This window comes from Rhipicephalus sanguineus, chromosome 3 (genome assembly GCF_013339695.2).
Source record: "Rhipicephalus sanguineus isolate Rsan-2018 chromosome 3, BIME_Rsan_1.4, whole genome shotgun sequence".
In the NCBI taxonomy this organism is placed as follows: Eukaryota; Metazoa; Arthropoda; class Arachnida; order Ixodida; family Ixodidae; genus Rhipicephalus; species Rhipicephalus sanguineus.
In genome coordinates this window covers 18432284-18457701 of record NC_051178.1, presented here as the reverse complement: position 1 = coordinate 18457701, position 25418 = coordinate 18432284, and the positions used below count along the sequence as shown (strand labels likewise).

The 25418-nt window shown below is 50.2% G+C and overlaps 1 pseudogene; it reads right to left on the bottom strand.

Annotated features, from left to right (window-relative positions):
- Window positions 1-316: 316 nt before the first annotated feature.
- Window positions 317-25418, bottom strand: LOC125757785 (uncharacterized; annotated as a pseudogene).

Here is a 25418-nt window from a genome sequence, read left to right as displayed (position 1 = left end):
TAAGGGCACGCTTTACTTTCGTGTTATTTCGATTCCTATGACGGAGGGATAAACCATGTTTTTTCTCTGCATTCATAATCGCTCTCCCCACTTTCACGTGTAATACACAACCCGACCGGATTTTTGCAGACTGCATAGTCGCTCAAACGTACCAAAGAAACCATTCGTAAGTAGTAATTCTTGGTAACGTCATAGGCTATGTTGGGGAGTATGTGGCATGGACGCTAACTTTCGGAAACCATAGACGTCGTTCAATAATATAAGTGCTTTGTTGGAAAAATTATACACATGACTCATATGCCGCTGCGCGGTGCCATCAGAAGAGCGCTGCTCTCTCTGTGAAAATCTGTTCACGAACGCCTGTGGGGAGTATGAACTTGCGCAGGAGGCTGCACTTGTGCATCCTCGCGTCGGCCACGAGCTCGTTCTCCATTTGTCCAATCTCTACGTTGTGGGTGCGGATGGTAGAGAATTTGGGCCAAGCAGCATTGCTGAGGTGGGGCAGTTGCCTGCGAATAATGGCGTTATTACAATAAATATGGACATGCCTAAGCAATTGAGTTGTCGTTGCACTGAGCCCCCATCATGCGCGAAATGTGACAGGCATGTAACAACACTGATGTCGCAGCGCTAGAAAACTACTGCTTGTCCATTACGACACGAGGCGGCACATGGCACACCTCGCGAACGCACAATAATAAGAGCATGGTGAATATTTGTCCTAAACAGCTGCCCGCCAGGATGACTGGTGACGGCGATATTCCTTGAATCAGCGCATATCACCACAGTCGTTTGCAAGCTAAAATATTCGCTGGGACAATATTTTGCGATAAGCAAGGCTCACACGGTATCTTTCCTGAGTGATACGAGCTTTCTCGAAAGGTGTAACAGCGCCGTAAGTCATGATGACGAAACAACATTACTCATGATAAGAAGAAACCGAAGCTGCAGTTAGGTCTAGAGCACTGCACGGGCTCGGGCCTACCCGAAAATCCCAGCCGGGTCGGGTAAAGAATTTTTCACGGCGGGCCCGGGCCGGACTCGGGTCTGAAGCTCCGCGTTTAGGGCCGGGCCCGGGTTCGAGCTGGCGGGCTCGTTTCGGGCCGGGCTTGGACTCTGCTCAGTTCTTAAAGGAGCACTAAAGTGATACCATGAATCGGTTGACTGATAAAGTGCACTCTGAGAAATCGAATGTAATTATTTTCACCATCATAAGGGGAAAATCAAGGGCAAAGTTCCATTTTTGAATCACGAGAGGTTGACGCGCTGCTCTAGCAGGCGGCTTCTCGTTCGTGTGCTCGACTGCTGCCCTTTGTGTGATAGTCGTAGCGCCGCTGGCAAGCGTACTCGATCGGTCTTGCGGAGTTCCCCTTACGGCCTGCAAGCCCGTGACTGTCGTACTGTGCTGCATATTGGGTTGTTTGTTGATATCCTGCCTGTGACACCCGTGTTGATTGACATCCTGCCTCGAGTGCCTTTTCTGCCGCGTGCCTGAGAGCCGACGAACCCGGCCGTAGCGTCTTTGTTCGCTGCGGCCGTGGAGAACGTCGCGTCCCTTCCCGGTCGCTTCGTAGCGCAAGTTTCGTGCAAACCTATCTTTACATAACTGGCGCCCAACTTGGTTTCGGCATGGCATCAGAGCAGTCCCCCTCGAGGCGCTCGTTCCTGCACGATCCCGTGGCGAGGGACTTGATCTCGTTCGATGCGGACGACGCCGGCAGCATGAGGTAAGCTCGCCTTAGCGGCCCTCGGCTTTCGGCCACCGGGAGAGATCCAGTCTTTGGGGCCTCCTTTGGTGATAACCGCTCGAATGTGGACTACAGTCCTAGCCTAGCCAGTTTCGGGTTTTCTCAGCTGTTCGAGACACAAACGGAGTACGTGCTTTCGGGCCCCTCCAATGCGTCGTCTCCGCTCGCCGGCCTTCCTTTGTTAGCAGCGCAACTGAGTGACCAAACCGCTGCACCGGAGCGTCCCTCCCTAGGACACATGGTGCTGGCATTCACACGCTCGCTGGTCCACCGTTGTCACGAGCGTAAAGGGTTGACAATGTCGTCCGCGAGCCAGCTCGCATAGGCGACACCGTCGCCGCGTTTTCCGACGATCAGTTTCCTCATGCGCTCTTGGGCGACGCTTTCGGCAAATGTGAGCCACCGTGCTCCGTTGTTGATTCGTGTGCCCGTCGCGTGAGGTATCATGCATCCGTCGGTTGCACCGGTGAGGAAACCCTACTCTTCTCTATGCCGTTTATTGACCCCTTTGGGTCTGGCGTGCATGGCGGAGAACAGGCGCGCGACCCTCCAACGGGGGCACCTGCCTCGGAGCCGCTGCACTCAACTGCGGCACAGCTCCAGGCAAAACATTGCCTTCCATCTCGCGAGCAGCACCGCTGTTTCGTGCGGCGCTTCGCGGTTAGTCGTACGCTGGGAGAATCGCGCGCGCCGACAGCGCTTTGTGCATCTCCCTCGTCTTTCGCTGCCCGTGATTGTCGGTCGCGTCTCTCTCGCGCGCACGGGTATCGTGAATGACTTCCCAAACGATGGCTACAGGGACTTATTCTTACACCGTGCTACAGGGTCGTCCCTTCCGGCGCCCTACAACCATTTGAAACCCTCGTAGTGGCTACCGGTGCCTTTCAGTACGGGACGCCACTCGAAATTTTGCTCGCCGGAAGCTTGAATACTATGTCACCGTAGTGCCATTGGTGGAGGAAACGGACCTCATGGCGCTTGTGTGGCGCTCGTGTGGCGCGAGCCCTCGGACCGCCTCGCGCGGTGGGCGTTGACTTTGCAGCGATACAACTTTGTTGTGCGCTACCGGAAAGGGAGTTTAAACGCCGTGGCTCACGCCTTGTCGCGTGCCCCCGTTTCGGCATGTTGCACTTGTGTCCGCCACTCCCGAGAGCAATCACAACAAGTAGACACCGGAGCCCCTAGCTCCAATGGGTCGAAAGGCGCGAACCCCGACGGTGAAGTGACTTTCGAGTCGATCGCCTCGGGTGAGCACGTCACTTCAGCCGGTATTTTCTTAAGCAGAGAAGAGCTACCAAAGGCACAGCACTGTGATCCGTTTTGGGCTCCAAGAGCCGTGCTCCCAAGGAGCGGGCGCTTATTGACAGGCTGGTATTGCTGTCGGCGCCGTGTGCCGTTTACGCAGGCTGGTATTGCTGCGGGAACGTTGGATTTGCATCTGTTTGTCGCCGGCGGAGTTCTCCTGCGCTCCTCATCCCACTAGAGGAAGCTCCCCAAGAGTCTTTTAAGGTGGGGGTACCCCGCAGTCTAAGGAAAGCCACCCTCGGCTATTTTCACGACTCGCGGTTGGCCGGACATGCGAGTGGTCGTAAGACTTTCCAAAAGTTATGCCGCTCTGCTACCTGGTCAGGCATTAAACGTGACGCTCTTCACTCCACGTGTGCCAATGTGTGAAGTCTCGTGCGGGCAAGCCCCCGGGCTCATGCAGCCGCCCTAAAACCCTTTCGTTGCCCACAGCAGCGACTTGGGAGAGGCGGAGACGGTCACACAGCCGCAGGAAAACCGTGAGAAGGCTGGCCCCTAGTCACGCCATCGGTAGAACCTGCGGAACTGCACTTGAGCAACCTTTGTCCCGCTAACAGGTAGCTGGACTTTATTCCATACCATGATTGTGAAAGGAGAATAACCGCTAAGGTGCTGCGGCACACGTCTGGAAGTGGTAGAAGGCCCTCTTGGCCGAAAATACCCTCTGACGTGTTGTCCAAGCCATAACCTGGCAAGCGGCCCCTTTTGTTGGGCAGCACTGTCAGGCAGGCACCCCTTTTTGGCAAGCTGGCTATGCCGGGAGCAATTCTGTCCACTCCTGCATCGCCCGGTCGTCCCCCTGCGCCTGGATCAACCGTGCCGCCAGCCTGTTGCTGAACCTGTGGCCTGCTGTTCACTGGTCCTTCCTGCGAGGGCCTGGTTCCTGCCTTCGGCCCTGCAGCCACCTCCACCCTGCCTTACCCACCTGGCAGCTTCGGCAGCCGCCCTCGGCGGCTGGTGCGCCCACTCAAGCTGTGGGCCCAGGCCCGAGCATGGTCGCTCCGGCTTCCGTTTCTGGCTGCTGGCTGTCTCGGCCTGCCGTTCCGGTGAGGCCCCCGTCCCAGCGACTTTTGGCGGTTGGCTGCTGCACGCAACTGGCAGCCACGCCTCGTACGTTCCCGGCTGCCAACCTCTCCAGTCCGGCGAACTTCAAGCGGGCTGGCTGCCCGCACTTGTGCAGTCTTCCCCGTTGCTCCTGGGCTGCGGACCTTCTCCCGGCAGTGGGCTCTCCCCTGTGGTGGAACTTCTGGTGGAACTTTTGGTGGAACTTTTGTGTGGCCATGGCCGACCTATGGACTTGTACCTTTGGGAAGACGACCCCCCCTGTCGGACTTTGCCCTGTTGGCCAGCCCCCTTGCGGCTGTGCTGACCTTGCCACTTGGCCTCGGACAGCCTTTTTCACAGGCTGGCCTTGTTCTTTAGGTGGGGGGAATGTGGGAATCGAGCGCGCCCTCCCCTTTGGAGCCTCGTTCCCCAGATTGCGCGTGTGTTGGCCCCACGCGGCTTGAGCACCGGGAACCGCCATTAATCGGTAGTATGGCGGCCACGGCGGCAGCGCCAGGCCTCTGTCTGGTGCGAGCCATGTGTCGGCTTCCCGGCGCGCGGGCACGCGTCCGGACGTGTCTGAACAAGCCACGATGCTAGCTTACGTCACTGCGCAGCGCCTGTCCTCATTGGCCGCAGTGACAATCCCCTCTCCCGTGAGCTCGCTTCTTTCTGGCGCTGGCTCGCCGCGGGAGATGCTCTCAGGCCAGCACGAGAGGTTGACGCGCTGATCTAGCAGGCGGCTTCTCGTTCGTGTGCTCGACTGCAGCCATTTATGTGATAGCCGTAGCGCCGCTGGCAAGCGTACTCGATTGGTCTTGCTGAGTTCCCCTTACGGCGTGCAAGCCCGTGACTGTCGTACCGTGCTGCATCTTGGGTTAATAAACCCGTGTTGTTTGTTGAATCCTGCCTCGAGTGCCTTTTCTGCGTCGTGCCGGAGAGTCGACGAACCCGGCCGTAGCGTCTTTGTTCGCTGCGGCAGTGGAGAACGTCGCGTCCCTTGCCGGTCGTCTCGTAGGGTAAGCGTCTCGCAAACGTATCTCCACAATATTCACGTTTAAAGGCAAAGTATATTAGCTTGAGGAAATATCTGGCTTGAGATAAATCACGAATTCCATGCTGGGGGATGTCCCTTTACCTCGAATCATATGCATTCAATGAGTAAGCGTCGAGAAGCTTATTCGCACCTTAATTACCAAAGTGGAATGAACCGCGAAAATAGATCGCAATCACTTCGTCCACCTTTTGCCAGTCCTACCAGTGTAGTCTTACCAGCGTAGGCCACCTTATACCGGTGCAACATCGTTAGGAAGGCATACACCTTTATAATATGAAAAAAGAGCCCTGTGCAAGCCGTGCATAGCAAACACTGCTGGAAAGTGCAAGGAAAAGCCCTCAGAGGCATTTATAGATTATATTGAAGAGTAGCACAACGTTCGGGAAGAGAGAAATGAAGGGATCATCTGGGCAGCTATTTTCATTCTGCAGAGTTCCACAAAGACATCCTAAATTTGCTCCAGCGTTGGGAGGTAAAAACTACGACTGCCGACACCTTCACATTTCTCAAGGCAGATGTGCGCCCCTGCGGCTAGCGCAAGCACTGCATGAAAGTTTAGCGTGGCGGGACATGTGATGCAACGGCACATGGTGTGCTATATATAGTGGAATTGTAACGAAGACGAAGTACTCCGGCGCAGAAGCAGCCGCATCGAGGGTGCCGCACAGTCCGCTAGCGCGAGGCTCTGCTGTGCCCTCGATGCTGCTGCTTCTGTCACCGCTTTTGTCACGCCAGACGGCTTGTATGAATTCACCTTCATGCCTTTCGGACATTGCAACGCGCCTGCTACGTTCGAAAGAATGACGGACAACGTCTGCGTGGCTTAAAATAGAAGATCTGCCTATGCTACCTGGATGACATCTTGGTCTTCGCCCCTGACTTCGCAACACACTTGCGCCGCCTTCAGCACGTCCTTAGTTGCTTGACCAACGCGGGTTTGCAAATAAACCTTAAAAAATGTCGATTAGCCATGCGTCAATTGACCATTCTAGGCCATGTTGTGTCCAAGGACGGCATCCTCCCGGATCCCGAGAAATTGCGCGCTGTCACTGCATTTCCTAAACCTACTAGCATCAAGGAACTTGGCAGTTTCATTGGCCTATGTTCTTATTTCCGGCGATTTGTTCAAAACTTTGCGTCAATTATATCGCCTCTCACACAACTCCTTGGCGACATTAAAGATATTTCATCGTGGTCTCCTGCCTGCGAGAAGGCTTTCACCACCTTGCGACGGCTTCTCACGACGCCACCCATTCTGCGCCATTTTGACCCTCAAGCTCCAACTGAGGTCCATACCGACGCCAGCGGTGTAGGCCTGGATGCTGTGCTTGCACAGCGTCATCATGGCCACACAATTTATCGTGGCATACGCAAGTCGCACGCTCACCAAGGCAGAGAGTAACTTCAGCGTCGCAGAAAAGGAGTGTTTGGCCATTGTGTGGGCGCTGGGCAAGTTTCGCCCATATTTATATGGCCGTTCTTTTGACGTCGTGACTGACCACCACGCGCTGTGCTGGCTTTCGACGTTAAAAGACCCATCCGGCCGCCATGCTGGCTAGGCGTTGAAAATTAAAGATTACGAGGTACGCGTGGTTTATCGCTCAGGACGGAAGCACGCTGACGCTGACGCGCTTTCCCGTTCCCCTCTCTCTCTGGAAGCCACTGCTGATTCCACGTGTGAGAGCACATTATCATCTCTCGATTTTGACAGCATTGCTGTGGAACAATGCAATGACCCTTGCACTGCGTCTCTGCTAGACCTCCTCTCCGACCCTTCTCAAGTCCCAGCGTCGCGAATGCTCCGGCGCCAAGTCCCGCACTTTGCGATTCGTGACAAGCTCCTCTATCGACGCAACTATGCACCAGAGGGACGCACGTGGTTGCTCGTCGTACCGCGAGCCTTGAGGTCAGAGATGTGTTCCTCTTTCCACGCTGACCCACAGTGTGGCCACGCAGGAGATTTCAAAACGTACGAAAGACTTAGACACCGTTACTACTGGCGTGGCATGTATACTTTCGTCCACAACTTCGTCCGCTCTTGCCGTGAATGTCAGCGCCGAAAATCTCCACCGCACATCTCCGCCGGTGAACTACTACCTTTGCCATGCCCTTCCCGACCCTTCGATGAGTTGGTATAGATCTCTATGGGCCGCTTCCATCGACTCCTACCGGCAACAGGTGGATAATAGTTGCAGTCGACCACTTAACACGCTATACCTAGACTGCTGCTCTTCAAACTGCCACAGCACAAGAGGTCGCCTCTTTCATACTGCACAGTTTTGCGCTGCGTCATGGAGGTCCTCAAGAACTTCTCAGCGACCGTGGCCGCGTCTTCTTATCAGAGGTCGTTGAAAAATTGCTCGCTGAATGTGCTATTGTAAACCGCACATTCACTGCTTACCATCCGCAGACCAATTGCACTACAGAGTGCTTTAATCGCACTCTTGGTGACATGCTCGCTATGTACGTCACACCTGATCACTCGAATTGGGACCTAGTTCTTCCGTTCGTAACCTACGCCTACAATACCTCGACGCAAGCTACAACTGGTTTCTCCCCTTTTTACCTCGTTTATGGCCGTCACCCTTCCCACACCATTGACACCATTCTGCCCTATCGACCGGACGCGTCCGAGTGCCCGTTGATCTTGGAATCCGCCAGACACGCAGAAGAATGTCGCCAGCTGGCCCGCCACTTTACTTCCGATGACCAGAACCACCAAAAACCATCCACGATGCCCAGAACTCGACTCCCGTTTTTCTCCCGGGTGCCCTTGTGTGGCTGTCAGTGCCGCATCGCACACCAGGGCTCTCTTCTAAATTTCTTCCGAAGTACGATGGGCCATACCGCGTTCTCGAACAGACTTTTCCAGTCAACTACTTTATTGAACCTCTCACGATTTTTGACGTATTAGCAAATTACTCTTTCACAATTCCAAAATCACCGCGCCTGCCGCAAGACGCATGGGAAGCGCAAAAACGCGCAAAAAGAAATTGCGGCTGGTGACGCCAACTTGAAATTCCCGCATCAAAGGCGGCATAGATTTTGACGGCGTCTGCTAGATCCTACACAGTTACTAATCGGTAAAAATGAAGTGCATTGTCTTCCGAGGTGGGGAGGGGGGCATGGACTTAACATACGAAGCTTCAGGAAATTTCTACAAGCCACAGTCGCCAAAATACTAAAAATACGCTTTGAAATCCATGTTGTCACGCGTGGAGATTTTGGCGTGAAATTTAAAACTGAAACATTGACCTTGATTTTCTCCTTTATTAATGAATCTCTGTTAGTGAAACTAACGACATTAGGTTTCTCATAGTACAATTTATCAATCTAAGCCGATCCATTGTTTCACTTTCGTGTCCACTTAAATTTCAATAGAGAGTGCAATAAAACAAAGTGAAGAGAGCGTTCTGTTCTCCGTCCCCTCTGTTTTTATTGCGCTCCTTATGAAAAGCGGACTCATGCTGCAAACGACTTTTCTTCCTACAATATCTGCTACTAAACGCTCTTGATGATCCCGACTGTATTCCTCGAAAATTGGGTACAGTGTACCACCGCCGAACAAACGTTCATCGTATCCAGTATGTCCGCGCAACTGTTACGACGGTGAGCCAGCTCCTTTTTACAAGAAAGTACCGTAGCTTAAAGTTTACTTGCCAGCGAAGCATGCGTAGCTATTTGCCCCTCAAAACACCCTTGCAGTCGATTCTTTCTTCGGGCAACACCACCTAGATTATTGGCTCGGGCCTCTCTCGGGCCAGATCTGGGGTCGGGCCAGGCCGGGCCGGGCCGGGTAGGCGAAATTTTTTCTCGGGCTGGGGCCGGGCCCAGGTCTCGCTTTGAGTCGCCGGGCCGGACTCGGGCGGGTAAATTTAAACGAATCCCGGGCCCGGGCCGGGCCCGTGCAGTGCTATAGTTAGGTCACCTGAGGCCGTGTCGGCATACGAGCTCTGTGCGCTCGTAACCTTTAAAAACAAATATGAACGCCCTCTGCTGGAAGTCGCACGCCCAATCCGCAGTAAGTGGCTCGATCGGCCACTGAGATTATTGACATTGTAGAAAGCCGCATAACTTTTTACCGCTTTGTCGCAGCTTCTATGAGTTACAGATTTCGGAGGCGGCGGCGTCGCAAGCGGAACACCCGGCGTACAGAAACGTGGCTCTCGAAGGTGCGCACTCAGTTGGACTAGTAGGTTCTGCATGACAACGACGTGGATGCGCTTTGTGGACGCGGACAGAAATCAGACGGGACACACACAGCGCCACCTTGAAGTTCGAAAAACGAAAAATTCGAAAAACGAGGCAAGCAACAGGTTAATTTCAGGGTTGTGCGAATATTTAAAATTAATGTCGAATTGAATTCAAATCGAATCATGCTGAATACTGGACAAAAATATGGAATATCAATACGAAAGATTTTATTAAACATTGGACGAAAGAAAAAAGAAATAAAATCTGCTCATGCCCTCGCGATCATATACTGCGGTGAATGAATGCTACCGAAAGACTACAGATTGTCATGCAGAAACACAGGCTGTTCTACATGACCTGGCTTCACGGCGTGATGCTACGGTGTGTCCCGCAGTTGCAAACATGCGCTCACTGGCACCTCAGTAGATGGGATGGGGCGGTATCGCAAAGCAATTTTGGCGATGGCTGGATAAAGTGGAGCTCTTTACACTATTTCAAAGGATTATCCTTTCTTGGGATCAGGGGCTCGTTGAAGTATTTTTGAATCTCTAGGCTATAGTCTGCGATCACTGGGCTGGTTTTTTTGTTTTTTTTTTTGAGGCTGGCAGTTGGACAGTCTCCCAGGCTTTTCCTCGGACCTCTTTGCTGGAGCCATGACGTGCGGAAGTGATAAAGTATCCTTTAAAATAAATATGCGGTCGCCTTTGAACCAGGATGTCGGTGAATGTTTTAACGAAAGGCCTAGTGCAATGGTGTTAGCGTTATTTTAACCCCCCCCCCTAACAAAGTTGTACCATTGGCCTTTGTCGCGTTTTAGATATTCGTCCCGTCGAATTATTCGGAACTTGGAATCAAATTATTCGATTAGGTACTATTCGATTCGAATTCGAAACTCGAGTATTCGCACACCCCTAGTTAACTTCCCTTCACTTTTTCGTCTACTAGCTTCAAGACTAGCTGAGAAGGGAAGGTGTTTGAGGTCCGAAGTCGGCGCCCTTCGACGTCTCGAGTGCACGGTGGCAGCGCGAAGGAAGATCCGTTGTCCGGTAAAAAGACGCTTTATTGCAACACCTAGGCGTCTGCCAAGGTCCAAGCCCGATACACCGCTCTCCTCTCACATCCAAAACATCACCTCTTGAACCGTCCGTTAAAGGTCCGCCAACAGGCCAATCGTACATGAGGGTCACCACAACCAATGGCACAAACGCTTTCATGACAGACACGGCATTGGTCAAAAGTATGTCGCAATCCACGAAACTCAAGGGGACCGGCTCATTGCGCGACACGTGTCACCACACTCTCCCCTACATTATATACTTCGAGTAGTACCGGCCTTCATGTCCGCCGGCCCCGGAGGCCACGCTCGCGCTCGCACTCATAACCAGCCGGCGAACCAAACATCTCTTTCAACAAGGCGCACCAACAGCGGCGAGAATGTTCTCCCAGCGACTGACGATATGTGTACGCGACAGTGAGATGCTCTGCCAGCCTCAGGAAATTCGGTCATTCCGTGCAGCTGGGGTCCGGTTCGGCTGAACGTTCGGAATGCTGTAATTGTGACCCGAGGGGAACCGTACACAAAAGCATCCCTCGGTGGCAGCCGGCTAAGCGGTCGTAACAGAAATTCCGTTTTATTACAACATTCCCAAAGGGCGCACGCGAATGCCAAGGACTAACGCTGAAACCAGGCGGCCGTGCGTCGCGTCACTACATCTGCGCGACTACGCTCCCCATTCTGTTCGAATCTCCTCCCTTTTGTTGCAAGCGAGGGGACGGCTTTGGCGGCGCTGCTCTTCTACGGCGAAACCTCCGAGTCGCCTTACTTTCCCTGCGTGGGGTCTCGCACGTCCACTCTTCGCGGAACTGACCCGCGTCCTTGGTTAGCAGTAAGTGATCAGAACGGCAGCGTGGGAATCGCCGCGTGGTTTACAGTATTCGCATAAACTGTGCCACACAACAACACACCGACTCCGTATACCTCATACCACGGAGAAATAAGTATTGCCTCATACTGACTCATCCCCCCTCGAGAGCGTTACTGGACACTAGATGTTCTTGTAACACGATGCAAAAGAAATCGCATAGAAGTAAATGAACGACTCTCAGCGCACGCACATGCGTGGACCAATTCTTCCTGCAAACTCCAAATAACAACTTTCGCGTCAAACTACCGAAAGAAACACATAACTCTTTCCCTGATGCAGTACACTCCCACTCAAAATGATAAAAAAAAGAAGCTAGCCTTCCACGCACTGCAAAAAAATAGCCAGGCCTGCGCGGAACACGCAGCACAGTCACAGCGAAAGCTGGAAGAGCGGCCTTTCTAGAGCGCTTTGTAGACTCTCTTGTGGCAACTAATACAAGTGCACATGCAAGGTACCCACTACGCCACAAATCATGGTAACTTTCGTAAAGTAGGAAAGCACCCACTTTGCCATTACTCGTCATTCTGCGGAGAAGCGGGGTACCAGCTACAGATCTGTAAGACATCAGCAGCTCGTTTGTGCTGTAGCTGATGATGAAGAATTATGGCTGAGCCTTTTGTAATAGGTTGGAGGAAATCAACGACCCGGTCATTCGTTGCGCAATCCGCGTTGTGTGGAGCCTGGTTGTTATTTCATTCTTCTATGACGCTATATTACGTATGGTAACACGACTGCCTACACGACACCTGTATAGGGCATTTTTGCAAAGCGGTTCCAAGCACCAGCGTGGCTCTGTGAGTGAAGAAAATGCAGATTCATTCAGGGGCGAAAAGTTTGTTTTTTAAATTACATTCCGGTACTTTATCAGCACGGACCTTCTTGGAAGAACGGGGTTTTTACATGCCGTGGGGTTCTCATTGTTTTATCTGCAGAAAACCGGAGACAATAGATCACGCAGTTTTGCACTGTTGGGAAGGGATCTACTTCTGGGATGTTTCACGGAGAACGCTGAAAAAAGAGTTTCCTCTGCATGCACTTGGCATCAGGTTTTTGCAGAGAGAAAACGAGGATGGGATGCCTTTTGACCTAATTATGCTTCTTGGCCTCCACTGCTTCTGGCGGGCGAGAATGGCCGGATTTCACTGCGACCCTGACAGGCGACCTGCACGTGTGGTTTTTCGCGAGAGCATTGTACAATACATAGATGTGCTCCAATAACAAGACTTTGTTCCTGACTGGCTGGCTAGGGTTGAACCTCTGGCATACCTTAAGAAATTTTACCGAAAGCCAGTCCCGTTTTTTTCTTGCTACCTTGACATTGTTGTAGTATTGTGAATTACTGTAAATGGTGTCTAATATTCATGTACATGCGACGCCAATAAACCGGTTACGAAGAAAAAAAGCCAGCGTGGCTCTGTGGTAGAATACTCGACTGCCGCGCAGCGGGCCCGGGTTCAAATCTCATCCGTTCCCAGAAGTTTTTTTCTCACTTCATTTTTTTCTTATTTCGCGCCAGGGCAGTTACGGACACCGGCGGCAGCGGACAACTACGGCGCCAAAATCGTCTCTTGTGATCTCATTGCAGCTTTCGCTATGATATATATAAGAGCCCCAAACACCATCACTGTCACCAGAGTCATGGGCGAGAGCACAGAGTGGCTGCTTACCAATGGCTAGGTAGGTGAAAGCAAGGAATAACACACACCACGGGTGGTATATGTCGCCCAGGTCGACGCCATCGGTTGATCTTGAAAAGCGAGGTCAAGGGCATGGAACTTTACCCGCTGTCAGAGGTGTGCATGCTTGGTTGATGATGATAGTCAATAGGAGTTGCCGACGTTCCCAGAAATTTTCTTCTCGTTTCATTTTTTCTTACTTCGCGCGATAGTGGTTACGGACACCGGCGGTGGCGGCGGCGGACAACTACGGCACTGCCATTGTGATCTGATAACAGCTTTCGCTGAAGAACGATTATGACACATTCCGCGCTGCAATAAACAGTATCAATGAACTCGTGAGATCTTGAACAATACACGTGCACTAGGGTACTGTTGCGTAGTACCTCTCACAGTCACCACATCGCAACCTTATTGTCACAACACGCAAGGCGTACTATGTGCAACCTCCAGTACCCCAGAGCACACTCAATTAGAGCGACGGATTTAGAGTCAGGTGTATCTTAGGCTTAATGGATGCACCAGGTTAAGGAAATGAACAGATTCCACAAAACGCTGTTTCATTTCATACACAACACTGGCCCTACTGCATACATCTAATACACCTATTCACATATAGTGTTCTGCCTCAAGGGCAAGTCTACATTGCAATAAAAAAAAGGAATGCATATTTCGGATCAGCAAGACATATTACACACAAAATATTCATCTGTCCCAGCTAAGCAAAAACGACACTCAACACTGGTCTCCGAAGACGCGAAACAAATTCCTACACGGCCATTCATCAAGGGCAACTACTTCAGTTGTTTTTAAAAAAGTAACACACCCATATGAGAAAGACACAACATCCTATTTGCCACGAAACAGTTACATGAACAGAGCCCAGATGGTCGAGACGCGAAAGAGCATCAGCAGCCTTGTTCAGCGCGCCTTCAGTATGAACAATTTCTATGTCATGATTTGGATTGCGAATGCCCACCGAGTTAGCCTAGCACTGGAAGGGGCCGCGTGAGTCACGAAAGTCAGCGGGCCAGGGTCAGTCGTTATTTTGACCTTTGTGCCAAATATCCATGTACCCAAGAAGCCAGCGCTCGCGCCATTGCAAGCGCCCCTCGTTCACTTGTGGACCACTTTTGTTGCAACGGGCTCAGCTTCTCACTTAGGTACGCGTCTGGTCGCTCAATTTCATCTATTCATTGGGAGAGGCAAGCTACAACTGCCGTTTCTGATAAATAACTGACTTTCCACTTAAAGTCTTTCCCGACGTCATCGTCCATTGGAGAACACGCAACAACGAAAGCTAAAACTTGTTACTTAAAGACCCTCTTGTCGCGGAGATCGCAGAAGAAAACATTTTCAAACCTAAAATAAACAACTGAAGCAAAATTCTCTTCAACAAATCCGGTAGCTACGTTTTCCAGAAAGCTTACTTGTGAGCCGCACAAACGGAGGTGGTGTCCCTAGAGCCTTTCTGGTTGAACGGGGAATACACAAGATTCGCTTCACCACCGAATCCTAATCACGGTCGCTTTGATGCAAATGACGTTTTAATGCGCTTTTTTCTTTTCTTTTCTGAGTACTGACCACCGCAAGCGCTATCGTGCGCTAACTCTAAGACTTCAGATAGGCGCGCCTGTGGTATAATAACTCGAGGCACTACGTCCCGCCTAATTGCTGCCTATGGTAAAGCAACTGGCCATTCGTTATCATGCCGTGCAAACCCTTATTCACCTGGCGCCAAGCATCGGCCAGTGACTCATCTCGTTTCTGCTTTCTGACTGGTCCTGCTCGCACTACAGGTAGACGTCCTTCACGACCCCTGAAGTTAAGTATGCCTTCCCTATAATCCGGCAGGTCTCATTCAAGCCACTATGGAAACGGAGGCATCTGGAGGCTTGTCTAATGTGCCAGCAAACGGTGATACTTAATTTGCTAGCTCATCCTTGATTGATTAAAGCATTGCTGTTCATTGATTAAAACATTCTGTTCTGGCACGGCAAATGTTTGCCTGAGGTAAATGATCGCACTTTTCCTCATACGTGTGCCTTGCTTCTTTCTTTCCGCTTTGCGAAAAATCTGGCATTTCTAGAACTGATAATTATTGGTGCCACATCCCAATACTTCGCCGCAATGTGGCCGTTCAACACTGCGCAAGTTGGATGCTTTAGGAGAACTTTTTGTTGGGCAAGTTGGTGAACGTTCATAATTGATTTTTAAGGCGCAAAGCAGGACATACACACGAAAGGACACGGGACGGAGCGCCACTAACAACTGAAGTTTATTCGCAGAAATTCACATATAAATATATGTCGTCCTCAGCGCGTGCGCAGAAAGTTGTATTTCCATCAATGGGGGCGGGATAAAGCATGTTCAATTAACTTTTTCTCTGATTTGTACAATACTATAGACGTGTCGCTGACGCGCATGTCACCTTTTTTATCGATAAAAAATGCTTCCATTAATTCTCTGGCAGTTTGGTCTGAGCTTTTAGCGATAACCCGCACGTCAGTAAATCGCGGTCCACAAGAGCTTAACGGGCACTGCCTAATGTGCTTAGGCAAATTGGGGCCCTGTTTATTTTGCTCTACATTTCGTTCGTGCTCCCTGATTCGCTCATTTAGGCATCTGCCGGTTTGTCCAATATAGGAGCAGCCGCACGCAAGAGGAATCTCGTACACCACCCCTTCAGCACATTTCGTGTAGGATAGCCCATGTCGAGTTCCACAGCCTCTTACATTCTGAAGGTCTTTTTCTTTTTCTTTTCCTATTTGAGAGCAAAGCCCTCCGAGCTTCCTGGGCGCAGAAAAAACGAGCGGAACACCATGTCTGCTCGCAACCTTTTTCAGGTTATGGGCCAATTTGTGCACATACGGCACGGCCACCGGTCTGACCTCTTCACGAGGGACCTCAGCAGCGGCCCTAGGAGCCCTTTTCTTCACTTTTTGCAAGAGGCTTTCAGCGACTCCGGTGACGAGCGAGCCAGGGAACCCAGCTGAAGCCAGCCTGACCAATTGGTTGTCGAAACTAGACTGCATCTTGTGAATACACCACTTTCTGACGGCGGATTCCAAACATAGCGATGCGATTCCCCGTTTAACTAACTTTGAATGACAGGAGTCATATGGCAGAAGCGCCTTCTTTGTACGAGGGGCATACCCCCAACAGACCTGATTGGCACAAAACACAATTTGCAGATCTAAGAACTGCAAGTGATTACCATTAGGCAGTTCACTCGTAAATTCCAAGCCTTTTCCATGTTGTCTGAATAGCGATAAAATCTGGTCCACAGCCTCATCGAAGTTAACGCTTCCTTCCTTGGTTAAAATGATCAAAAAGTCGTCCACGTACCTAAAAACTTTAAGAACAGTGTTAGAAGGTAAAAGGTGCTGCAAGACCCGGTCAATTTGTGAAAGGAAAATATTACATAAAACAGGCGCGACACAGGATCCAATGCATATACCGGTTTTCTGCAGATAAAACTGCTCGTCAAATGCGATAAAAGTCGACTTCAGGTAAAAGTTTAAAAGGTTTAAAAAGTCATCAATGGAAAGGCCAGCAGTGTTTTGAAAGGAAACAGGGTCATTTCTTTCAATGCACTCTCGAACTGTAGCAAATAAGGCTTCATGTGGAACAGAATAAAATAAATCAACCACATCTACAGAAAAGGCCCGTCCAACATCATCGTTTGCATGGAAAAATTCACACACATCATCGGACCAAAGGTCCGATGATGTGTGTGAATTCTTGTGTATGTCCTGCTTTGCACCTTAAAAATCAATTATGAAGTTGGATGCCATCTGTTGATGAGATAGGTTCATACGGCCACTATGGTGACTGTATGCGCGCCGACTTACGTGTCCGTGATGTAGCGTTTGCGCGTTTGCTATAAAAAGCCGGCAACTGTATCGATTCTTCTGCTGTGTGCCTCGTACTGAGACGCCGTTGATGCGTGAACAGGGCGATAAGCGCCTGCTGTTAAGTTCATCTGGTTTCCCTCCTCAAGGCTCAACAGGGCTCTTAATGCGGCCGCTCAACATTGCGGCGGAGTAATCGGATGTAACAATTCGAACAACCTTTCAATCGACGTGTGACAGATCATACATTCATTACTTGAGAGCAGCGGCGCGATTCCCGATGTATCTACCTTGTGGATTATCCACTTCGGCGGAATAGGTTCAGTTAATCGAAAAAACGGCAAATTGTGACGTAATGGCGCTCTTGACCACGTCGACGCACCGAACCCGCCAGCACATACCCAGCGTAGAGAGAAATAAAGTGAACGAAATGTACAGTATCAGTACACTTAAACAAACTTGACAAGCCTGAACTTGCGTATGGACGTGTTCAGATGTTTCAGAACGATGTAGGGAATGCGTACGGACCTTCCAGGTGCGTTAGGCGGGCGGCCGCGTCAAACCCAATTCGAGGGCCAACGTGATTATAGTTCATGAACGGCCTCCGATATGTGCGTCCAAAAGCTGATCTCTGGAGGCAGCATTTGTTGCGGCGAAACGCATTCCGTCTTCCTTATTTGTGTCGAGAGTTGCGAAAGCTTGGTGACATTAAAATGACGTTGCGAAAGAAGGACCGGAAACGGGGGCCTCGCTGCTCACCGAGCTCCAGCCGAAGTGGATGGTCCACAAGGTGGATGCATCGAGAATCGCGGCCCAGATTCATGTAGCCACTCACTAATTATTGCATATTATATCACGTTGTTTCCGTTGTAGTAAATAGTACTATCCTATTTCGGAATATGCTTTCCAATACTGAATTTTGTTTATTATTTTTTGCATGTTTATTGGTTTTGTATCACGTCGCTACATTTTGTAGTCTTGTGTTCTCGGCTTGAGGTGATATTTTAAATTATAGAAGGCAGTATCTATAAATAAATAAACATATATCGCGTGGGCCAATCCGTACCCGTTCTTGGCGAAGCCGCTCACGATGTCAATCAGCTTCGTGCTGATGTTCCTCTCAATACTGGCAGCAGCGCCTCCCAGTGGCTCTCCGAAGAGCATCGCAAGGTCGTTGTGGCGATCCCAATCTAGATTCTGTGTCACCTCAGGTTCGTAGTTCAGCGTGTACGAGAAGACAGCGTGGCTCAGAGAGCTCAGGTACTCAGAGAAGTACAGCACTGGACACTTGAACAGCACGTCATGGTACATTTCCTGAGAATGACAAAAAGATCCGCCTTATTCACATCCACCGGGCACGAGAGAACAATTAGGAGAAAAACATGCAGCTCACACGAAATGTGGAAGTCCGTGTACGGACATGTCACTACAGTTATCACTTTCCGAGATTTGATTAGTCCCATGTGAATTTTACAAGCCCACTTAGAATGAACAGTTTTCTGCACAAGAGGATGTAATGCGTAGAGACAGGCACGTGCAGATTATGCGAGGCCTCTTTTATGGCTCTGCAAAGGTTGTGTAAGTGCCGTCCATGGCACATCGTAAGTTCCGTCCGTGGTCTAAAGATATCGCGGTGTAATGTTTAACTGCAGACGCCTGCAAGAAATGCTGCCACAGCAATAAGTCAACCTTCATATCAAACAGCTTCATCTACGAGAACATCAGAGTATAAATACGATCCCGTCAGTGTCTGCATAGCCGTATTCAGCCGTAATTATTGTTTCCACTTTGACCACGCCTTTTTATCACTTCGGGTAGGCATCCTTGACTGTTTCTGAAGTGAAGTATGCTTTCGTCATATTCAGGCAGGTCTCATCCCAGCCACTAAGGAGTTGACGATATCTGACAGCTTGTCTGATGTGCCCGCAGACGGTGCTGCTTAATTTGCTAGCTCATTTTTCACTAATTCACATGTTGCTGATGAACCTTCTGGAATCTGCGTCGCGACGAGACAGAAAGAAGTGGGCGTGCTTCTTTTAAATGCGAGGCAGCTTTTGCTCGGGGCTGTGTCCGTCCTTTCATTGACGACCGTCCGCTCGGGAACCAAGTGTGCTGGCACGCGCTAGCGCGTTCGGGCCTGTGTAAGGGGCTGGGTAAAGGCTCGTTCACACCGGCGACTAGCAACGGTCGCGCGATTAACTTAGTCGCAAAGCGACTGGTCGCAAACGTTCGCAAATGGCCATTTTGGTCGCAAAGGGACTGCTTTGGCTCAGTCGCTCGCTGCTCGATTTTTCAGTCGCGCGACTGCAGTCGCAAACATCTGAACCAATCAGATGCGCAGGAACAGGACATCAGCCTATTTTACGGGGCAACGGAAACGCAAGCTGTATACGAGCAGACGTGAATTTTATATGGCGACGCATATAGGTCGCACGCAGGTTTGAACATCGGGCGCTTTGAATCGCTTTTTGACTTCCAGTCGCAACGGTCGCGCGACCGTTGCTAGTCGCCGGTGTGAATGAGCCTTAAGACGCCGTGGCCTCTCCCCCTTACACTATCTCAGCAATCACGTGATGGCGTCGGGGAACGATATTCTGCAGACGCGCGATGGACTCACGTGCTCCCGCGTGGCGTGGCGAGGAACCAGCATGGTGTGCTCCAACAAGAGTTCGGGATGAGTAACAGCATCAGAAACTAGTGAAATCATGGTGTGCTCCACTTGCAAGGATGCGTTAACATCGGGCAAGGTGCCCGTGATGAACTGAACTTTAAGTCGACCCATGCGCTGCTTCGCATCCACACATGGTTCCCTTTAGTGGGAGATGGCGTAATTTTTTTCACAGGCAACAACAAAAAGAACCCTTTACTATCAGAAAGCAGCGGCTGTTATCGGCCGCATCACTAGCGCCACCGCGGCGCTATAACTGCTGACGCTGTCATAGCTTTGAAGCTGCTCTTGTTATGATGCTTGAAATCGTTCTGGAGGAACCACGCACCTTCCACTTCGTGTGCGACAAGGAGAGGAGTCATTACACTTTAGCGCTCTGTTTCTTTAATCACTGCATATTTCTGGCGGTTCCGCTGTTAGTGGCGTTGTTCCTCGGCCGTCTTCTGAACTAGTCGGAGGCAGTGGGACGAGATGAGTGCGATTTCTCTGTAAAGAAGTTTCCCCGGAGACGAACTAGTACGATTTGGGCTCGTCGGCGGTGCCTCGAATGACCCCTTCTTGTAGGTCTACGATCCATACGTCTGTTCCTTCGGACAGCTGTGGCAGATCGCGCACTTCGTGGCGTCGGTCATAGTATTTCTTCTGGCGCTGACGCTACGATCTCTCGAAAGCTGCCAGTTCTTGGAAGTACGGCGTCCGAGGCTGGAGGTTTTCGCTGGACGTGGGCAGGGCAGTGCGCAGTCTCCTCCCAATGAGCAGCTCTGCGGTGCTGTATCCGTTCTTCAATGGGCTTGTCCTGTAGGCCAGAAGAGTTTTATAAGCGTCAGCAATTTTCTTTAAGGACCCCTTGGATAATTTTCACGCTGGGCTCCGCTATTTCGTTGCTCTGATGATAATGAGGGCTAGACGTCACGTGTTTAAAGTTGTACACTGTTGCAAATTTTGAAAATTCAGAGCCCAGGGCTCTTGAGAATTGCGGCCCGTTATCGGAAACTACTACCTCCGGAATCCCGTGTCTCGCGAAAATGGATTTCCAGTGGTTTATTACTGCTGATGAAGCCAAGGTATTTAGCGGTACGACTTCCGGGTATCGTTAAAAAAATTACACCATCTCCCGCTAAAGGGGCCCGTGAGGCGATGCGAAGCCGGAGCACTTGCACAATCGCGTTCCGTTGGCGTTCGTTGGGCATGCTACCGACCTCGCGTCGTGGAACGCGAAGAGGAACACTACGCGCGCCGTGCCTTCCCGCTAGAATGGCCGTTAATTCTCACAGGGCGAACGGGGAACGCGGTCGACAGGCGCGCGAGAGGGGGGTAGAGAGGAGAGGAGAGAGAGGGGGAGGGGACGCGCATGAGCTGGCGCTTATCGCGGCGTTGCACAGGAGAGAATTTCGGCATGTCGAGCCCGCATTTCAGAGGAGCCAACCGAAGCAAGCACTGGACTGAACGCGCGTAGCGCTCTACCACTTGAAGGAGAGGAGACTAGAGGAGGAGAGTAGGGTCCTAAAAAGACAGGGCGTGCAAACACGGACACACGAAAGAAGTGAGGACACCACAAACGCCGACTAACAACTGAAGAGACGCACAACGGCTGAAAAGAAAGAAGGCACGAAAACTTATCTGCGCATGCCCATGCAACAGGCGAACCTATCAATCCGGCACGCGTGGCGGTCTACGTGGAAGATAACTGTTAAGGCATTTGATTTCATCTTTATGCAAGTTAACCGACGGTTGGCTGACGCATGCCCTACCACTATTCTCGATATGCTATGCTTCAATCATCAGGCGCGTTTCTTCATTTCTATGACGGTACAACACTGCGCATTCATCGAATTTTGGCGTGCACTTACAATATCGACAATGTAAAGATAGATTAGAAGGTGAGCCTCCTGTTAGCGATCTCTTATGTTCCAACAATCTCTGGTTAATGCATCGGCCCGTTTGTCCTACGTAGGAGCGGCCGCAGCTGAAAGGGACCTTATACACCACACTCGTACTTGTTGGTGTGTTTTACGAAACAAATATCCGTCCGCTTCTTGTCTTTTACTTGCTCATTCTTCCTCTGCACAGCGGCACAAATCTTACCTAGCTTATTGGCAGCCGTGAAAACAACATTAACGCCGTATCTACTCCCTACTTTCTTTAGCCTGTGAGATACGCAATGAATGTACGGTATACCTACGACACGTTTCTTCCTATCGCTTTCTGCAACCATGCTCGGACTTAGCACAATAGACTTCTTTAAACGTTCAGCGACCGTGGCCAATGCATCACGAGGATACCCTACATCTCAAAGACGCGTAACCTGTGCGTTAAAGCTATCACTCATTTTGTGCTCACACGAATTGGTGAGGGCTGATTTAAGGCAAGACATGGCGATGCCGTTTTTTACAACCTTCGAGTGCTTCGACGAAAAATTTAACAGTGGTTTCGAAGATCTAGGAGAATACTGCCAGCACACGTGGTTCTTCTGGAACGTTAAGGAAATGTCTAGAAATTGTATTCTATTATTCAGCCCTCCTCCATTTAATTCAAATTTTTCGCTCATGGAAGTTACCACCTTTTCAAAGTCCTCACCACTACAAAAGACAAGTAATCGTCCACATAACGAAAAACCTTAATAAGCGAATTACCTAAGGCGCCTTCCAAAAGATTGTCAATCTTGCTAAGGTATAAATCACTAAGAACCGGAGCAACCTTAGAACCAATACATATCCCTGATTTCTGCACATAACCGCCTTCCTTCCAACCTACAAGTGTCGACTTTAAATACATGGAAAGGATTTCTAGAAATGCCCCGGTAGAAACACCACATTTATCGGTGAAAACCGTCTGCTGCGCTTGTTCGTTAATACATTCATTAACACAATTTAACAAGTCCTCATGCGGCAAAGAATAATACAGGTCTTCAATATCCATACTAAAAGCTTTACAACAGCCGGGGTTCTCCTCTGAGAGGAACTGAACTAGTGCCTGAGAATTACGCATACGAAAAGGGTCTGAAAAACTCAAAGAGGTTAAGCAGTTCTGCAAATAACTACATACAGCGACTTGCCAGGTGCCTTGCTCTGAAACGATTGCTCGAAATGAGATCTCGTTCTTATGAGTTTTGGCTGAAAAAAAACAATTCTAAAGTAAGTTATTTAGCCTTCTTGACATTACAAGCTATTCTTTCAAGATTATGTCTCAACAAAAGGTCGACAGCACGTTGCCTAACTACCGATGGCTTAAGTTTTACCGTCCTAAAATTCTTTTCTATGGCTGTTAATGCTTTTTCTGAGAACAAACTGTCCGGCATAATTACAAAATATCCTTCCTTATCTGAAATTACTGGCCTGAGTTTCTTCTCGACACAGTAATTACCCAAAGGCCGGAGAGGATCAGAACACTTGAGATGCATATCAGAACCCTTGATGCTAGCAACGCAGTCTGAAATGCAGTGGGAACGCTCTTCTTCAGGAACAAGTCTAGTGATTGTACGCGGCAAACTTAAAACGTCTATTGGTTTCAGGTTCGGCTTGAAACAGTATTTAGGACCTAAGGCTAGGGTTTTGCAGTGACTATCATCTAAGGCAGCTCCTCCAAGGACTAGCAAGTTATTTTGCGGTGAAACAGTAAAAATAATCTTCCTCTTACATGGTTGAAGTTCTCGAAGTTTTACCCTCTACATGAATTCCGCACGCTGGTTAGCTACCCTCATCCAGTCGGCGTACATCTGCTTCTGGCGGCGATCGTCACGCGAAGTCGAGCAACGGACCTTGAGGCATTCCTGGTAAAATCTCACTTGACGCCATGATTCCGCGGTCAATATGGCACATATCCTCCTGGCATGTCCGGTAGATGGTTGCAGAAAGCCGCACAAAAGTTGAACTTCAACTGGGCAAACTCTATGCTTAGAAAACCATGAAAAAGTTCTAATACGGACCAAGCAAATAGCAATTCAAGAAGCCAAAGAGGCAGTGTGGAGTATAAGGTCCCTTTCAGCTGCGGCCGCTTCTACGTAGGACAAAGGGGCCGATGCATTAACCAGAGATTGTTGGAACATAAGAGATCGCTAACAGGAGGCTCACCTTCTAATCTATCTTTACATTGTCGAGATTGTAAGTGCACGCCAAAATTCGATGAATGCGCAGTGTTTTACCGTCATAGAAATGAAGAAACGCGCCTGATGATTGAAGCATGACATATCGATAATAGTGGTAGCGCATGCGTGAGCCAACCGTCGCTTAACTTGCATAAAGATGAAATCAAATGCCTTAAAAGTTATCTCCCACGTAGACCGCCACGCGTGCCGGATTGATAGGTTCGCCTGTTGCATGGGCATGCGCAGATAAGTTTTCGTGCCTTCTTTCTTTTCAGCCGTTGTGCGTCTCTTCAGTTGTTAGTCGGCGTTTGTGGTGTCCTGACTTCTTTCTTGTGTCCGTGTTTGCACGCCCTGTCTTTTTAGAATGAATACTTGCCAACTAGCTCAGCCCTCTGTTATTCTAAGGAGAGTAGCGCATGCGCTGCGAGAGCAGAAGCGAGAACGCAGGAGAAGCGGAAGCAGGTGCTGGGAGAGAAGTGGAGAGAGTAACGCGCAGCTGTTGGAAAGAGGTAAGGAGGAGAGTTGCGCATGCGTAGTGTGAGTGCGGACGCCCACGCCGCGGGACATCTCCCCAAACAAGAGATGCTTTGCATCTAAAACAATCCGTGGCGACCAGCCACCTTTTTCCCCCTAGAAAGAATAAATCCATCACAATGCGCTGTCATGGCCTATCCGGAAACTTGGTCTGTTGCAGAGGCATCTTTCGATTGGTGCTCTGCTCAAGGCAGCTGTGGCAGTTCTTAACAAGTTGTTCAATGTCAGCGTCGATACTTGGCCACCAAACTGATCTCTTGAAACGTGCCCGGCACTTCTGAATTCCGAAGTGTCCCTCGTGAATTATTTCAAGGACGGGCTGCCTTAGTCTTGATGGCATCACTATCCGAGAGCCGCACATGAGCAGGCTTTCAACCAGGGCGATGTTTTCCCTCTCATTCCAGTATGGCTTCAGGTCAAACGCAACGTCTCGACGGCTTGGCCAGCACGTCTTGAGGGGCTAGTTGGTTCATACTATGCAGGAAAAGTTATGCAAAGAAGGAAGTGTTCCTTCTTTGTGTTGTCCTTTTCTAGTTTAGCGCAAATTTTTCCTGCATGGCTTGGCCAGCCTTTTGTACATAGGTTGATAAGCGCTTGACATACCGGATCTTGCTCTTGCTCCAGGGCGATAAGTTGTAAACTCGGCGCTGTTACTGGAACTGACGAGGCCACCAGTCGAATATAGCCTTGTCTTTCGGCCTCCAATTCCATCGATTCCGTTCTTTGAAGAGGTGACCGAGAAAGGGCGTCCGCCACCGTCAGGTCCCGGCCTGGAACATACACAATATCATACGTGTAGCGCATCAGACGCATGCGCATTCTCTGTTGTCTCGGTGTTAGTTCGTCAACACCCTGTGACCCAAACAAGGATACGAATGGTTTGTGATCTGTCTCTAGGCTAAGGCGCTTTCCCACGGCATAATCACGAAACTTTTCACTAGCCCACACAAGGGCAAGTCCATCTTTTTCAATGTGGGCGTATCGCCGCTCGGTGGTTGTAAGGGTTCTCGATGCCTAAGAAATGAATTTGAACTGACCGTCTTTCTGCCTTTGGCGCAGGACCGCTCCGAGGCCGTATGATGAGGCGTCTGCTGTCACCACTGTTTCCATATTTGAATCATGCATTCCAAAGACAGGGTCCGATGAAAGAAGAGGCGTTAATGTCGTGAAGGCGGCTTCCTGCGCGGGACCCCACAGAAATTGCTGTCTTGAGCTCATCATGAAAGAAAGACGCTAGAGGACTTCCGCCATGCGTGGGACAAAGCGGGCCAGATAATTTGCCATGCACATCACGTGCCGTAACTCTGTCTCAGACATCGGGCGTAGCAT